Below are 18885 nucleotides of genomic sequence, written 5' to 3'. Positions count from 1 at the left end.
GAAGCAAGGTAGAGGAAGGTAGAAGGCAATGGCACCCCACTCCAGTACTCTTGCCTGGAAAATCCCATGGACAGAGGAGCCTGGTAAGCTGCAGTCCATGGGGTCGCAAAGAGTTGGACACGACTGAGCAACTTCACTTTCACCTTTCACTTTCATGCACTGGAAAAGGAAATGGCAACCCACTGAAGTGTTCTTGCCTGGAGAATCCCAGGGATGGGGGAGCCTGGTGGGCTGCCATCCATGGGGTCGCACAGAGTCGGACACGACTAAAGTGACTTAGCAGCAGCAGTAGCAGCAGAGGAAGGTAGCCCCTAACCTCTCATCCATACTCTTCAGGAATTAAGCCTCTTCAACTTGAAATGGGAGGAAATGAGAGATACTGGTAACTTTCCCTCTCAATGGGATAAAATGAGCTTTGCTTGACAATTGACTGAAGAGAGGCCCTCCTCTTCATGGCCTCACCTACCTAGGGTGAAACCTGTGTCTATCTGGGCTAGAACAGAGGAGAAAGAGGAAGTGGATTGAGGCTCACTTATCTTACTGCGATTTTAGATTTTACTGACTGTTTCCTTCTCTCCTGTTTTCCTATGTGCCTTCAGGACTATTTTCTGAAACGTTCATGGTTGGGTTATTTTTTGTCATTTGCACTAGTTTTGCTTGTTTCACTGGGTATCCCTCCATAGAGCTCTTCATACTGGTGTCTTGAAAGTGGCATCTCCTGAGCTTGAGTCTTGAAGGTAAGATAATTAATGATGATCCAAAACTATTTAAAGTCTTTATATAAGTGATTTTCATTCTTTGTATCCCACTAATTTATTGTTGTATCCCTGGTATGGAAGGCGCTATGACTAAACGTAATTTTCTCTGCTACCTATTTAACCTATTTAAGAAAAAAGATTTTTACAAGTATGTTTTACATCAAGACCAACCATATAGCTTTATGCCCATTTAATCCTCTATAATTATTGCTTCCAACACAATGACAGAATAGATTGGTATCAGAAATAGAAAAACTTCAGATTGCCAGAAGGAGTCCCCTAAAAGGAATATTTATTTTAGGGTTTATGATGAAAATGACATGATTTTAAATGCCATCAACTCAGATCTCTAAACCCAGGTAATTATTTGTATTACTTGAAATAATCCAGAAGAATTTTTGGACTCTTGTAATTCTAGAATTAGAAGTGATTTTACTGGGCATTTGGCCCAACTATTTCAATGATATAGCCACAAATATGAGAGATCACTTGTCAGAGATGAGACAAATTCATATCTTTTGATCAAAGATCACTATAATTCCTTCTACCATGCTGCTTTTTCCAACTGTCTCTTGTCCTCAATTTAATGGTTATTCTAAAACAAAATGGATAACAAGTTCATTTTTATCTAGTTATGAATGAGGATATATCTGAGCAACTCTCTGCTTCTATTGTTTACTTTTAACATGTAATCTGAAAAAATCCATTTAATATATGTGATTTCTAAGTTGTTATGTCTATTTACTCATTACTATTTTCTAAATCTTTAATTTTGATTCTATACATTATGCATCTTTTTCAAGTAGAATCTCATTTTGTAGTTATAAGGGTAACTAAAGTTCACTGTTATTATTGGTTTCTCATAAACAGTATTTACAGTAACAATTTATTAAACTCCTCAAAATCTGTTGGCACAATTTTTCCACCCTTTTCCAACTAAATATTATTGACTAATGTATATAATATTTTCATTTATTATATTCTTCCCAGTTGGTTGCAAAGCCCTCTATCATTACCTCCCAGTTGACAGCAATTCAGTCTCATCCAAGCAAAAGAACTGCCAAGTAATATTATACAAATAAAATTTCAGGTTAAAACAAACTCAGATCCATTTTATATGTGCAAATAAGTTATGCATGTTACTATTTTTCTCTTAAAAATATTATATTGTATGAGATCAAAGCATAGTGGCCTCCATTAAAATGTTTTTAATTTACTACCTATTTAAAATCACAGCTCAATTCTTATCTCATGATTACCTTTCCTACTCAACCAGTTATTTCCATAACACTTATCGCGCCTGGCGCATTACAACAGCGCTCGACTATCACATCCAGGGAGACACAGACCACCGTGCGCTTGCTGCTACCTGGGGAGCTGGCCAAGCACGCTGTGTCCGAGGGCACTAAGGCTGTCACCAAGTATACCAGCTCCAAGTAAATATAATATGCCTAGCCGCTGTTAACCGAGAAGGCAATGGCACCCCATTCCAGTACTCTTGCCTGGAAAATCCCATGGACGGAGAGCCTGATGGGCTGTAGTCCATGGGGTCGCTAAAAGTCGGACATGACTGAGTGACTTCACTTTCACTTTTCTACTAAAGTATATATTTGTTTATGTACTGTGATTGTGGCTTTTTATTTTCCTTTCCTTCTGTGCGTGCGTGCCTGCTTAGTCACTTCAGTCTTGTCTGACTCAGCGACCCTATGGACTGTAGCCCGCCAGGCTCCTCTGTCCAATTCTCCAGGCAAGAACACTGGAGTCGGTTGCCATGCCCTCCTCCAGGGGATCTTCCTGACCCAGGGGTAGAATCGGAATCTCTTGTGTCTCCTACATTGGCAGGTAGACTCTTTACTGCTGAACCACAGCTGAAGCCTCTTCTTTCCTCCTGCTCTTCTTTTAGTACTTAATTGTGTACTCCATGATGGCTGGGACCTTTAGTTTGTTGACTAAGGAACTTTATGTGAATTGGAGATACTTGGCTCTGCTGACTGATTTAACAATGGATGTCTATTGACTGCTTACTATGTTTAAGGCATTTGGATAAGCTGGTAAAGGAAAAAGGAGCTAAAGCCCTGGAGATATATATACATTTAAAATATATTTGATAAGCTTAGCCTGTTTAATAGTACTATAACAAGATATGAGCAATAATAGCAAACCTGGACCTTTTTATTTCCAAATTAATTAAGGAGGATTTGTAATACAACCTGCATCAAGGAAAGAGTCAGTATCTATTGATAAAGAGATCAAAATTAGGTAAACAGAGGGGATAGGATTATTTCACAGAAGACACTAATCTTCATAGTGTGGGATATTAGTTTTTTTTTTAATTCCTGAGGGGGAAAAGGGTCTCCCCAAGTTGGATCATCTGGCTGTTCTTTTTCCTTCACTCAAGAGATCACTCTTCTTCCCAAACAGGTGCAAAAATCTGGCAGAGCTGGAAGCATTTTCAACCCCTGGCTTATTCTGGGGCATGAATTCATTCATTCCTCTATTCATTCATTTGACCAATGAATCTGATCAATTCATTCATTGGTCAATATATCAGAATATATTCTCATTCCCAGAATATTATGTTTGTGTATAAATAGCCATGCCAACATAGAACCTGAAACAGGCAACCACAGAGCTTCCCTCCTCTGATACCAACAGACCGCATCAGATACACTTTCATCCCAAGATAAGTAAGGGGCAGTATAGGGAAGCCCCTTATTTTAAAAATCAAGTTGAACAAAGAATATGATTAACAAGCCCTTACCCCAACTAACTACAACCAACTTGTCACTTTATCTCAGAAATAAAATACCAAAATACAACTGTGTGCAACAAACAAAAAGAATTTGTCCACTTGGTTTAACCTAAATGAAAGCACCTTAACAGTCAAGTTAGTCAAATTCCTAACCAAAGCAGAAAGCTTTGTCATTCTCCTTAACAGACTGTTACATGGCAATTCACGTCAGTCAGCATAGCTCTGGGTCTCACAAGCCAGGCAAATTCACTTTAGGAAATTTTGTATTACTAACATCTTCCTCAAGTTGAGATCCAATTTCTCAACCTGAAGCTCCCACACTTTGTTTCAAATTTTCCCCTTCGTCCCTTTGAAACTATATCAAATAAATCTAACTTATCTTCTAAAAGAAAGGGCTTCAAATATGTCACATTATAAACCCTTTCTCTCCCCACCCTTTCCATATCTACAAGAATCATCTTCTGCAAGTTAAATATTCTTCATTCTGTCAGTGCTTTTTCATCTGGTGTTAACTTAGAAGTGTCTTGTGTTCTGCAAATGGGTTGGGTTTGGGTTTGTTAGTTTTTGCTTTTGATAGACTCTGAATCCAAAATGTATGGTTGAGGGTTGTTTTTTGTTTTCGTATCTAAGTGCTAAGTTCATTTATTCCTGTTGAGTTTTACCACACTTAGGATAAAAGACTCTCCCCAACCTTTTTACTATTTCATTTTGAATACTGTTTTTATCATCCAATAGTTCAGCTTTAGCTAGTTTTGCAACCCTATAGATTTATTCCTGTACCTTCCCTGTATTTCTAAATGACTGATAATATGCTGAATAAAATAAATCAATAACTGAAAGTCTAGATAAATTATACCACTAGAAATTTTTCATTGATTATCAAGAAAACAATATTCTCTCCAAATAAGCTATTAAAATTTGGAAGATAAAACATTTAAGACGTATTTGCTGAATGTTTACTATGTGCTAGGTACTCATCTAAGCATATAGATGCAGGATAGGAATAATAAAAACTTTATTATATGAAAGAGTTCATTCATGGTGCCAGAGGTTAGGTAGAAAATTACATAAATAACTGCCTGCTCTATAATCAATGCTACCATCTAGATACACTGAAGACTATATTTCATTTAGGATCTTATTGTGTGCATGCACGCTCAGTCATGTCTGACTCTTTGCAACCCCATGGACTGTAGCCCACCAGGCTCCTCTATCCGTGAGATTTTACAGGCAAGAATCCTGGAGTGAGTTGCCATTTCCTGCTCTCGGGGATCTTCCCCACTCAGGGAGCAAATCCATATCTCCTGCGTTGGCAGGCAGGTTCTTTACCAGCTGAGCCACCAGGGAAACCCTTAGGATCTTACTAGATTGCAGGTTTAAAAACACAAGTATAACGGCTTAAACTACTAAAGGTTAGTTTCTGTTTTGTTGTACATATAAGAAGTACAGTAGGAGGAAGTTGGTTTCTAGGCTGACTCATCAACTTAAAGATATCAAGAGAGCAGATCTTTAAGAGTCTCTGTCATTTCCACAACAGTCATAAGACTGTTGGTAGAGCCTTAGGCATTATTTCTGTTATTTAACATCAGAGAAGGATAGGGTGAGATAAGGCAGGACTCCTGTGTCAAGAAAACAAAAGCTTCCCCCACATCAAAATGTAATTTATGTTTCATTGGCAAGTTCAGTTCAGTTCAGTCAGAGAGTCATGTCTGACTCTTTGAAACCCCATGGACTGCAGCAAGCCAGGCTTCCTTGTCCATTATCAACTCCTGGAACCTGCTCAAATTCCTGTCCATCGAGTTGGTGATGCCATCCAGCCATCTCATCCTCTGTTGTCCCCTTCTTCTCCCATCTTCAATCTTTCCCAGTGTCACGATCTTTTCAAATGAGTCAGTTCTTCACATCAGGTGGCCAAAGTAGAAGAGTTTCAGCTTCAGCATCAGTCCTTCTAATGAATATTAAGGACTGATTTCCTTTAGGATGGACTTGTTGAATCTCCTTGCAGTCCAAGGGACTCTCAAGAGTCTTTTCCAACACCACAGTTCAAAAGCATCAATTCTCTGGCACTCAGTTTTCTTTATAGTCCAACTCTCACATCCATACATGACCACCAGAAAAACCATAGCCTTGACTAGATGGACCTTTGTTAGCAAAGTTATGTCTCTGCTTTATAATATGCTGTCTAAGTTGGTCATAACGTTTCTTCCAAGGAGTAAGTGTCTTTTATTTTCATGGCTGCAGTCACCATCTGCAATGATTTTGGAGCCTCTAAAAAAAATCTCTCACTGTTTCCATTGTTTCCCCACCTATTTCCCATGAAGTGATGGGACCAGATGCCATGATCTCAGTTTTCTGAATGTTGACTTTTAATCCAACTTTTTCACTCTCCTCTTTCACTTGCATCAACAGACTCTTTAGTTCTTCATTTTCTGCTTAAGGGTGGTGTCGTCTGCATATCTGAGATTATTAATATTTCTCTCGATATTATTTAATATAATCTCTCGATTATATTAATCTCTCGATTAATATTTTTCTCTTGATTCCAGCTTGTGCTTCAGCTAGCCCAGAATTTCACATGATGTACTCTGCATATAAGTTAAATAAGCAGGGTGACAATATACATTGGCAAAAACTGTGTTAAATGGTCGTGACAGTCTAAAAGTCTGAAGGAAGAAGGGGTTTGCCATGGGAACGCAGCTGAGTTTAGTAATAGTATCTCCCAATTTAGGGGCACAAGGGGGGTGACCCCCAAATCTACCTAGACGGCTAGCAAGGGATGAGAGAGGTCCTCTTAGAGTCATTGAATTAAATTATGGAAAAATGAATAGGAGTTTTACAGGTGCATAGTAGACAAGGATGAGATGAGCAAAGGTTTCTATAGGAGAAAATGTTACTAGAAATTACAAATGCAGAAAGGTATGAGAGACAATGTTGTGTGGTATAGAAGAATGTAACAGTTGGTAGGACATATGGCATAGTCTTCAGATATGATGTCAGTCACAGAGAATTCAAGTGGATTCCTTTGACCCTGACCCCAGCATGTCCTGTATTATGGCTGATTACTTCAGCAGATCTTTCCCTGAGTGCTGTTCAGTGTTTATAACTTCTCGTTTCTGATATGCTCTTTATTTACTCTACCATGGTTTTACTGAAGCAGAATCCTCCTTGGTCCTAACTGCATCATGACCCTGTCTGCCTAACACTCAAATTTGCTGTTCTAGAAGAAAATAATATCACTTTAAAAAATTTTCTTCAGGTTCAGATCAGTCTCTTGTCACCTGCATTCTGTTACTTGGAAAAGATTCTTGGTGAATACAAACTTAAAACCTAATAAAGTAACCTTCAGTGAACCACACTTTGGGAAAAATAGCAGGCAAAATTCCAAGATAGTCCCCATGATCTTCACCTCTTTGTGTTACACTCTGCTTATCCCCCTCCTTTGAATGTGGATAGAACCTGTGACTCTCTTCCTGCCAACTGAATATGGCAATGTTAATAGGATATCCATCCCTTGAGTAAGTTTCAGTATACAGCAGAATTACAGGTTGTCACTCCCATGATTACACCATGTTAACCTAAGATTCAATCTTAGAAGACTGGAATGAGAAACTGCCCTGCTGCCCTCATAAGAAGCAGTCATATTTTGAACTACCTATGGAGAGGACCATATGAAAGAGAACTGCCTGCAACCTCAAGGAGTTAAGGACAGCCTCTGGCTGGCAGTCAGCAAAACACCAGGCCCTTGGTCATATAGCTACATGGAAATGAATTCTTCCAACAACTTGGATGATCATGGTTATGGATTCCCCCAGTCAAGCTTCCAGGTAAGAATTAAGCCCAGTGACACCTGCGTGCAGCCTTACAAATACAGATTAAGAAAGCCCAAGGGTTCCTCACATACACACAAGTTAAGACACACATATGGCTTTGAGCTTCCTGACAGATGATACATAAAGAAAATCTATTTATTATTTACCTGATTCTTATTGTTTATATATACTATTTCTCATTTGCATAAATAACAATACAATGGAAATGAAAGTCCCTCTACATTCAAAGTTGTGCAAGCTTTGAGCTTCTGACTCTTAAATTTCAGAGTTATGGTAAATTCCGAGTTAGGGTACATGGTCTCGGTGTTCCAAGCAGAACCACCTAGTCTGTGAATCTAGAGTCTTAAGAACAGTACACCCGTGCATGACTGAGAAGCGATGAGAAGGAGAAGGACAAAGAGGGACAAACAGAGCAGAAGACATTACCGTGACCAGGAAGAGCCTTCACACCAACAGACCCACAGGTGCACAAGACCAGGAACAGAAGAGACGCAAGGAGCTGCACCCAGACACATGCAGGGTTTCCTTGCTTGGCCAGTCCATCCACATTAGGTGGTCTAGCTACCAGGGTGCCCACTGATTAATCACACTAGTGTCTCCTCCTCCCTTGGAGGGGCTGAAAATGCTATTGGCAAACACGTGTGTGGCCCGAAGAGAGTCCAGCATGCCAAAGTCTCTCTCACACCCTCTCATTTTTATTCAGTTTTAACCTATACCCAACAATAAAGCCAACTTTCAACCAGGGAAATGGTGTCTCGTTCAGGAGAAGAGCTCTTTCTGCAGCTTCCAAAGTCTAGCAGGGTGGGGAATTATTTTCACCTACTAAGTAGGTCAGAACCACCACCAAACATTAACTCTGGAACACATTTACTACTAGATTAAATTCTCTTGCAATTAGCTTCTCGTCGCAAACTGTGCCCAGCTACGCAGTCCAACGTGGTTCATAAGAAAGAGTCAGACAGTGAGCACCAGGTGTTGGTTCTTTCTATTATGGGGAGCAGAACACTGCCCCCAAACGAAGCTGAAGCAGAGAGAGGAATGTATTGTCTCACATAACTGACAAATCAAGATGTGGCACTGCTTCAGACACATGCTGTGTGGCATCAGATCTGGCTGACCTCCATCTTTTAGTCCTTCTACCTTTGTATGGGCTTAATTCCCAGGCAGGCTCCTTCCACGTGAACAGAGAACTAATATTGTCTTGGTGTGTACAACCTTCCACCTATTCAGCCTGAAAGAGAGCTGACCTGAAGGCTCATTGTCACATGCCTATCCCCGAAACAAGAATCCTGTGACAGATTGGCCAGGACTTTGACTTTCTCCAGCCCCCCAGAGACAAAATCAAACACTCCCAAACCCTTGGACTGAGAGCTGGAAAAGGATGGCTTAATAAAACAAAATAGGAGTGCTTTTATTTGCAAAGGAGCAGGGGACAGATAACCAACAGGCCAAAATAACATATTCAGGCACACAAATAGCCACGATATTCCAAATGTAAGAATGGAACATCTTCCCAAATTTGAACATAATGAACACTGTTCTGTATTACCATTTTCTATTTAAATAATGGAATCCACTATTCCATTTTACCATACAGACATGAAAATGCCAAATAAAAGCTGTATCTCCTTGGTAAATTAAAGTAGTAAAATAGTGAAGTCCAATATGCTTTATATCACAATTTTCTTTTGTGGCTTAGTTCAGATCCATAGATTTCATTCAGAAGCCAGGGCAAATCATAAACTTTTATCAGGCATTGTGGGGCTTGAAAAATATATCATCCCCTGAAATGAATGTAACTCTTTAAATATTTCCAAAATTTAACAAAACCATGCAAGTCTTTGATAGGTCAAGAGGCAAATAATAGTCCCTACTTGTTAATGATGTTTAGAAAACACAAATGGTTCCTAGATAGCTAGGCTCATTGCTACATTAAATAAACTTGGAATGTTGTTGCTAAGGAAAAAATAGGAGTGGCTATTTTGGGAAAGTCTCAGTCTCTACCTACTCTCCTATAGGATCAGGAGGAGAAACGAAAAACATGCCCAAGGTCCAAGGTATCCTCTGACTAACAAGAAATTTTACACAGTTTTTATATTGGTAGATTTAAGTAAAGCAAGGCCATGAGGTCATAGCCTGTGGGTTAATTATCACAAGGTTAGTGAGAAAATTCAATTACCAATGACAAATATAGCCCATAAATGTAAGTGAACAAATACAATTTCCTCACATATATGTTTTATAAGCCTTGCTTACAACCATAGCTTGCAGTTCAAAAGGTTACATTTTAAGGGAAAGCAACGGAACCTTTGTAGTTAATGGCCAAATGTGAAAGGAGAGTTTCTACCCTTCTTGGTGAAAGATAGAAGAAGGCAAATCCATGATGATAAATTGCTGAATCCCCAAGGATGCAAACTGAATAAGGCCTTTGTGCTTCTTGGGCGATACTTTAACAAATTTGGAGTCAGTGGAGATTGTTTACTAGCCCACTTTTATTTCCTCAAGGACTTTTTCATTAACCGTTATAACATACATTTTAATTTTAACATGAAAAGGATTAGTTTCTTTAAAGCTATGATTCTTAATTCTCATTAGCAGATAGTGGTGCTGCTAGTTGCTTTTCTATAAACCTGGAGGAAGCCCCAGATTATCTTTATGCTGTTCCCCTTGATGTTTCCAAAACCCAAGATATTAGAGGCCAAGAGTTGCAACTGTCTTGGTCAGATGCTCTGCCCTCATCTTTCCTTTCTTCAGCACTTAATTCCCAGATACTGAATAACCTTGACCACTTGAGTATCAGCATAAAATTTTCTTTCCATCTTTGGTAGCAGTGCTTCTAGCATGACCTGACTTCACCATTCCCCTGGCCAGGGTCAAGAAACAGATTAAATGCAAAAAGTTAACAAGATTCTCAGTAAGATGAAGATGAGCAGATTCATCAGCAACTATTCTGATGCTGCCTCCCAAGGTTCAGAAATAATAATCCAAAACTAAACATCTTCCCACAAAAGAAATCTGTCAGCACTTATCCTGGCCCCCCTTGTGGTCAACAAAAGTGCATATAGTCAAAGCTATGGTTTTTCCAGTAGTCATGTACGCATGTGAGAGTTGGACCATAAAGAAGGTTGAGCACCAAAAAACTGATGCTTTCGACCTGTGGTGTTGGAGAAGATTCTCGAGAGTCTCTTTGACAGCAAGGAGATCAAACCAGTCCATCCTAAAGGAAATTAACCCTGAATATTCATTGGAAGGACTGATGCTGAAGCAGAAGCTCCAGTACTTTGGCCACCTGATGCAAAGACCTGACTCATTAGAAAAGACTCTGATGCTGAGAAAGATTGAGGGCAGAAGGAAAAGGGAGCGACAGAGAATGAGATGGCTGGATGGCATCATCGATTCAATGGACATGAGTTTGAGCAAACTCTGGGAAGATAGAGAAGGACAGGAAAGCCTGGCATGTTGCAGTCCATGGGGTTGCAAAGAGTCGGACATAACTAAGGGACTGAACAACGACAACATTGTGGTCTGCAGTTATAGTTGAAGACAAACTTATTTTGTGATGTATCTTTCCTGACTCTAGCTAGAACTTTTCCATGTCCATATGGACCTCTAAGCTCTAGGAGATGGCTCTGTAGTCATGGCCTATTAAGAGTGCCGGCCCTGACCCTCAAAGAGGGGAATCTCAAAGCTTGGTGCCACTATTCTGTTTGAAGTAACCTGCCACCATCAACCCCCAGCAACATCATAGCCATGCATGGTGAAAATCACACACATTAGCCAAGTCTGTTTAATTCATTAGTGCATCAACTGTCTCCTGCAGAAACACTGTCTCTCTTCTCAGACCCTCATGACGCCACATGGAATGTTAATATCAAAGAGATGATCTGCATGCCTATGTATCAAAACAAACTAGTGTCATTACCTAGTAGCACAGAACAAGGCAATAGAGGAGAAGAACATAGTCACATCTCTTTTGGCAGAATAATACAATTAAAATCACATTTATAACAATATACTTTTCTTTTAGAGTATTCATCACTGTCACGTGCTTACATTTATGTGTTTTATTGTTGACTATATGCCTGTCTCCCCACTAACTCTTTACTCTTTTAGAGCAAAACGAAACAACAACAAGAAAGTTCTGATTTGTTCATCACTGAATTGTGTGTGGGGGCTCAATCAAGTCCGACTCTTTGCAACCCCTCAGACTGTATATAGCCCATCAGGCTCCTCTGACATAATTTCCCAGGCAAGAATACTGGAGTGGGTTGCCATTTTCTTCTCCAAGGGATCTTCCTGATCTAGCATCTCCTGTGTCTCCTGCACTGGCAGGAGGACTCTATACCACTAGTGCCAGCTGGGAAGCTCCAGCTTAATACCACACCAGGGCTTCCCAAGTAACTCAGTGGTAAAGAATCCACCTGCCAGTGCAGGAGACACAGATTCAATCCCTTGGTTATAAAGATCCCTTGGAGGAAGAAATCAACCCACTCTGGTATTCTTGCCTGGACAATTCCACGGACAGAGTAGTCTGGTGGGTTACAGTCCATGGGGTCACAAATAGTGAGACACAACTGAGCAACTGAGCACAATATCATGCCTAGCAGACAAGAGGCACTTGAACTTAACAGTAACATCTGAGCTTGTACTAGATTAACAATTCATTCTCATTTTTAGGTGAGGTATATTGGGTCTCGAAAACAAAAACAAAAAATAACCTTGCAAAGAGGGACTTCTCTACAAACATGAATCAAACTTGATTATTCACATGAATTTTCTAATGTGTGGTCAGACACTCAGTCATTTCTGATTCTTTGTGACCACATGGACAGTAGCCTGCCAGGCTCCTCTATCCATGGGATTCTTCAGGCAAGAATTCTAGAGTGGGGTGCCATTTCCTCCTCCATGGAATCTTCCCGATCCAGGGATTGATTCTACATTGGCAGGCAATTCTTTACCACTGGGGCCACTTCAGAAGTCCAAATTTTCTAATATCAAATACTAAACAGAAAATGTTTCCCCAAATTCCTGAAGAGAATGTAATATTTGAGTTTAGTAATTTTTAATATCATCTCTAAATAAAAGCCAACAGCATGATTTATATTTCCTTCAGTTAAATGATTCCACCAGAAGTCAAGGCACTGTGACTCACAAACTCAAATATTCACTGCTTTGACTCAATTCAAGTTAAAAACAAATAAGCAAATATAACTTCAACCACAACCTGGAATATCTAAAGGAGATCTAGAGGATATAATAATTTCTTCCATATAGAGTTTCAGGAGGAGATGTATTTCAAAGTTATATTCTCTGCAAAACACTGGATTATAAGCACCATGTTCCGTGGTATAAAAAACTACAGACTAGTGAAGGGCAGTGTTGACAATGATTTACAAATCCATAATGCCATCCTCAATAGATGGATATCTTACTTTTAGAAAGCAGGACTAAAAGTTTTCCTTTAGGGAGAAATGAATCTTTCCTGAATATATATTACAATTTGCTACAGTAAAAGACGGAAAAGGCAATGGCACCCCACTCCAGTACTCTTGCCTAGAAAATCCCATGAACGGAGGAGCCTGGTAGGCTGCAATCCATGGGGTCGCTGAGGGTCGGACACAACTGAGTGACTTCACTCACTTTTCACTTTCATGCACTGGAGAAGGAAATGGCAACCCACTCCAGTGTTCTTGCCTGGAGAATCCCAGGGATGGCGGAGCCTGGTGGGCTGCCATCTACAGAGTCACACAGAGTCGGACACGACTGAAGCGACTTAGCAGCATAGTAAAAGATCAACCTATTAATCAAACCCCCAAAAGCTCTACACCACAGGTAAGAGCCTCCATCAGTGCCATTCAAATGTGCCCCATGGACGGATGGTGGTCTGGATATTTCTACCAGTCCACAGTGATATGAATTCAGAAATTAGTAATGAACATGACAAGACATATAACACTTTGATATTGGCATGCCACCCAAGCACACAATCAGTGCATTATACAAACATATTAGAATGTGACTGCATGAAAATTAAATATAGAATAAGAACTACAACAACAAAATAGTTCTTTATCACAGATGATTTAAGAAGCTTTGACCTAAATGGTTTCACTTGTAAAGTTTTCAAAAAAAGTTTTAACAGTGGCTTAAAATAACCAATAGAAAATTCTCATTAATGAAATTATATAAAACTTTGTTTGAATAGGGGCATCTGCTAGGATTAATTATTTGCACAATGTGTCTAAAAGTAACCAAATGAAACGATTTATTTTAGTGAATGTTATCAAATAAAGTGATGTTAATGCCAGATTGATTCATTGTAAGGCATATATTCTGATAGTAGAATTGTCCATTCAAGCCAAATAAAACAATGCATTATCATAATATGATCAACAGAATTTACTTGCACTTGGAAAAAATAAAGTTTATTCTTTTTACTATGCAACTCTTCTTACACACAAACTGCCTTCAAAAAAGGATGAGGAATGTTTTGAGAGAGAGAGGTGGGTATTTGGGAAGAGATGCCTAAGCATGATTTTTTGGAATGAAATTTTAAAGCTGCATGATGTCTTTAATTTTCATAAAATATGTATCTTCCAGTAATGACTTACAGAGTAAGAGGGAAAAGGATAGTAGTATTTGGAAATACAAGACAGCATTGCTCTTGCTTCAATGTTGACAGACACCAAAACAAACAACAGAAAGCAGAAATTCTGAAAGTGGAGCCAGTTACACCAACTTTACATACAGGAGGATGTTTGTCAGTGTCTTCTCAAAAATACACAAAAATTTAACTCAGAAGTTTAATCAGCCTTAAATTACCATTTAACACGAGATGAAGTCAGGCAACTCAAAACCGTGATTTAATTTGTCCCTAGAGCATTTATACCGACCTAATTCTCCCAGTGGTTCTGGCTTATGGCAGTATAAGCAACACTGAACAAGGGTTCATACTGAGTTCTTAGGTGATAACCCACAAAAAGTTCCCTTCCACACAGAGTCCAATTCTGAACTAAAGAAGAGTCACATTATGTATTATGTTCCTGTCATAAATTCTCCAGAGAGTGACAGAAGGAGGGTTAATATCCAAAGAAGCTCCTTGCTCTTCATGTGACAGCGTGATTAAAGTCCTCAGACTTGACATTGGTCAGAGGAAGCTCACAAAATTTAGATGCAATGCTTGGACATCTTAATACAGGTAAGATACAGACGCATTTGTATAAACATGGGATAAACCATGCTGTTTCTCAGAGCAAAAGGGACTTATAAAAGCTTAAATTACACTGTTCTTGGAATAGTAGTTTTTAAAATCTCCAGGACACAGATAACTGAAGATCTAAGTCCTTGAGTCATTTAAGTAATTACAGTGTTTGGGCAATTGTACCATATGAAGCAGTCGAAGTATTCCAACCAAAGATGGATAGAAGACAATTCTGATAATTTTCCTGCCATTATTGAGATGGAAAGTTAACTATCAAGTTAAATGTAGTTCAACACTGGTTTGAAAGGACAAACCCAGTATCTCTACCTGAACTTACGGTATTTGAAATATTGGAATATTGGAAGCTATATGCAAAAGGGTTAAATAGGCTGAGATCTTTAGGAACCCTTTCCATGAGTCTGTCTCACTTGCCTCACTGATTTTCATCTTGCTGCTTCTTTCTCCCTCACATAGCACTTGTCAAACCAAGAACTTTAAGTCTAAAACCTACATTTTTCCAAACATGAAACAGACCAGATTTATTAATTCTCTGCTGATAAGAGAAGAGGAATCATCACTTGCAAAACAGTGAAGGCATTTTGAAGTATTCTTAAAAATAGAATAAAAGAGAATAAAAACTTTCCTTACTTTTTCTTACTCTTTTCAGAATTGTCATCTCACTAGTCAACATATGGATATACGTAGACACAAGAATACCTACAACCACATCAGATAAACCACGATACTTTGTATAAGGCTGAAAAAGCAAATGATGAATTCACTGTAAAGTAACCAGTAACACTGCCTTGGGGGTTAAAATATACATTAAGTTTTCCTAAATATAAAAGTGACTTGCTTTCCAAATCTGCCCCACAGGCTATCTACTCGAGTATTCTTGCATGGAGATTTCCACGGACAGAGGAGCCTGGTGGGCTACAGTCCATGGGGTCGCAGAGTAGGACACGACTAAGAACTTAACACTTTGACTTTACTTTCTACACTTTGACTTGACTTCGCTTTCTACACTTGACTGAACTTTTCCATTTATTTCATTTAGTGAAGTAAAATTTTATATGTAAATATAATACAATGAGAAATACGTTTTCCATTAAAATGACTCAGCTCTTTGTAAAGAAATGTACCATCTTAAAAGTTTTCCCTAGAGCAGATTTTCTGCAGGTAACTATAAAAGTCTTGGAAGAAAAGCTATGACCAACCTAGACAGCATATTACAAAGCAGAGATATTACTTTGCCAACAAAGGTCCATCTAGTCAAAGCTATGGTTTTTCCAATAGTCATGTATGGATGTGAGAGTTGGACTATAAAGAAAGCTGAGTGCCAAAGAATTGATGCTTTGAACTGTGGTGTTGGAGAAGAGTCCCTTGAACTTCAAGGAGATCCAACCAGTCCATCCTAAAGATCAGTCCTGAATATTCATTGGAAGGACTGATGCTGAAGCTCCAATACTTTGGCCACCTGATGCAAAGAAATGACTCATTGGAAAAGACCTTGGTGCTGGGAAAGATTGAAGGTGGGAGGAGAAGGGGAAGACAGAGGATGAGATGGTTGGATGTCATCACCGACTCAATGGACATGAGTTTGAGTAAACTCCAGGAGTTGGTGATGGACATGGAAGCCTGGCGTGCTGCAATCCATGGGGTCAAAAAGAGTCAGACACAACTAAGTGACTGAACAGAACTGAACAAAAGTCTTCACAAATAATCATTTCTGGTATATACTAACATATAATGTACTATAAGGACTTTGCAGGTAGCCTAGTTATAAAGAATCTGCCTGGAAATGCAGGAGACACAAGAGACATGATTTTAATCCCTGGGTCAGGAAGATCCCCTGGAAAAAGAAATGGCAACACAGTCCAGTAATCCTGCCTGGAAAATCCCACGGACAGAGGAGCCTGGTGGGCTACAGTCCATGGGGTCACAAAGAGCTGGACGTGACTGAGTACACACACAGAATGTAATATAATACCAGAACATATAATAATGTATATTATATATGGTATATAGTCAAGTCAAAGAGTTATTACAATTTAATTCAAAATCTGAGCAGGCATCTTCTGCTTTGGTGGAAGTGTCAAATGCACATGATAAATCATATGGAAAAGTAAAGGCAGGTAGAAGGCAACTTTTAGTGGGGAATATGGGTCAAAGGAGCTTCCCTGGTGGCTCAAATGGTAAAAAATCCACCTGCAATGCTGAGACCTAGGTTCCATCCCTGGGTTGGGAAGATCCCCTGGAGGAGGACATGGCAACCTACTCCAGTATTCTTGCCTGGAGACTCCCTATGAACTGAGGAGCCTGGCGGGCTACAGTCCATGGGCTCGCAGAGTCAGACATGACTGACCACATATAGCACATATGGGTCAGAGAGTTTAATAGCTTTATCTCTGCCTCCCTAGTACCAATTCCCCCTTTACAGTTGGCAAGTATAAGGGCTTAAAACATGGCACCTGAGGAAAGTTATTTTATAAAATTGCAGGTTGCCTCTAAACCTATAGTATTAATATCCAACAGAAAACCTCAAAAAACCTACACCTGAAGATTATGCATTAGTTTTCCTGCCAAGCCACAGTTCTGGAAACAAACCTTGGAATTTGGAAGGCAATCTTCATAGAATCTGCCAAACATGAAAAAACACATAAATCTGTTGGCACCAACTGGAAAGATGGAGCTCACTCAAACCAAGGACTTAAGGAATGTATGTGGGTTTCTGATGAGAGAGAGAACGAACTGTCAGTCTGGAATAGGTCATGTGCCCAGGTCCTGTGCCAGCTGGAAAGGAAGCCCAACAAATACTACTTCAAAATATTTCTGAGAAGAATGGGACAGGATGCTGATAAAGGAAAGCCTGAGGGTTCAATTACCCACCATTGTATATCATTCTATTAAGTGGTAGTGATCAGTTTGGCTTTCAAAAGAGAAAAACTGTCAACGTCTAGAGAAAGTGAAGGCAAAGTGTAAGTCGCTTAGTCATGTCCAACTCTTTGCGACCCCATGGACTGTAGCCCACCAGGCTCCACTGTCCATGGAATTCTCCAGGCAAGAACACTGGAGTGGGTAGCCATTCCCTTCTCTAGGGAATCTCCCCAATCCACAGATCCAACCCGGGTCTCCTGCATTGGCAGCCACATTCTTTACCATCTCAGCTACCTGGGAAGCTTGTGAGTTTTAATTTACGCTCTTTTTATTTTTTCTAAACCTAATACTCTGCTTCACATTGTGCTGTTTCTACAGCATGCCCTGTTGAACTGTGGTTAAACTGAACTGAACACATGCTAATCTCTGAGAAAAAGATGAGGTTTTCGTCATTCTAAACATCCATCATGCTGAAGACTCTTAAATCTAGTAGATCACTTTACATAATGGGAGTTTTAAATCAAAATTCTATTTTGGGGACTGTCATTAATATTTTCTACAGGCCCACTTCTACAAAGACATTTTTTAGTTTATACTGGAGCCAAGTCAGTTTATGAAGCTTATGTTGGAGTGGAGTCAAATTCTCCCACACTCTTCCTGCATTTCTTTGTATAATGACCCCCATTCCCCAAACTCAATTTCTGTTGTTAATTTCCTGAGGATTGTATAGAATGCCGCCTAAATGAGAAACATCAGTTTTAAGGATGTAGGCAATGCCTTAATTGATCAGATAAACATGGTCCATTTAGTTTTGCTTTAACTCAGACTTCAAAGTACCAAGCTGTATGTTTGCTCCATTTTGGCAGAAGCAAAAAGCCTGAAACTCTTCAGGAGGTAAGGAAGCAGTGGAAATTAGGCATCTGCCCAACATCTAGGATGAAGAATAAACACTTAGAATCCCTTTTAATTTCTCCTTTGAACTGAAGAGAGAAGGACTCATGAGAACATTTGAAGACAGGAAAAGTACAGTTTTCAAGACCATGAACTTGAACCCATTTGACAGCAGAGGATGTGCTCTCGGGGCCACGGAATACTGGTCTTTCTTCACTGAAGCCCCATCATCCCAATCAAGATATAACATAGGCTCTAAAATCTGCACTCTTCCACCTATGTGCACTTGCCTGTTGTTGTTTAATCACTCCTAGGCAAGAATTCAGGCCTAAGCTTGGAGAATTCCATGGACTGAATAGTCCATGGAGTCACAAAGAGTCGGACACGACTGAGCGACTTTCACTTTCACTTTCTCAGGCAAGAATACTGGAGTGGGTTGCCCTTTCCTTCCCAGGGGATCTTCCTGACCCAGGGATTGAACCTGAGTCTCCTGAACTGCAGGCAGATTCTTTACCGCTCAGTCACGGGGAAGCCTGGACTTGCCTGGGGAGAATTTACATATGCCTTTTTGAACTT

Source organism: Bos taurus, chromosome 17, assembly GCF_002263795.3.
Source record: "Bos taurus isolate L1 Dominette 01449 registration number 42190680 breed Hereford chromosome 17, ARS-UCD2.0, whole genome shotgun sequence".
NCBI classification, from domain to species: Eukaryota; Metazoa; Chordata; class Mammalia; order Artiodactyla; family Bovidae; genus Bos; species Bos taurus.
The sequence above is the reverse complement of the archived record's forward strand: the minus strand, read 5'-3'. Positions refer to the sequence as shown.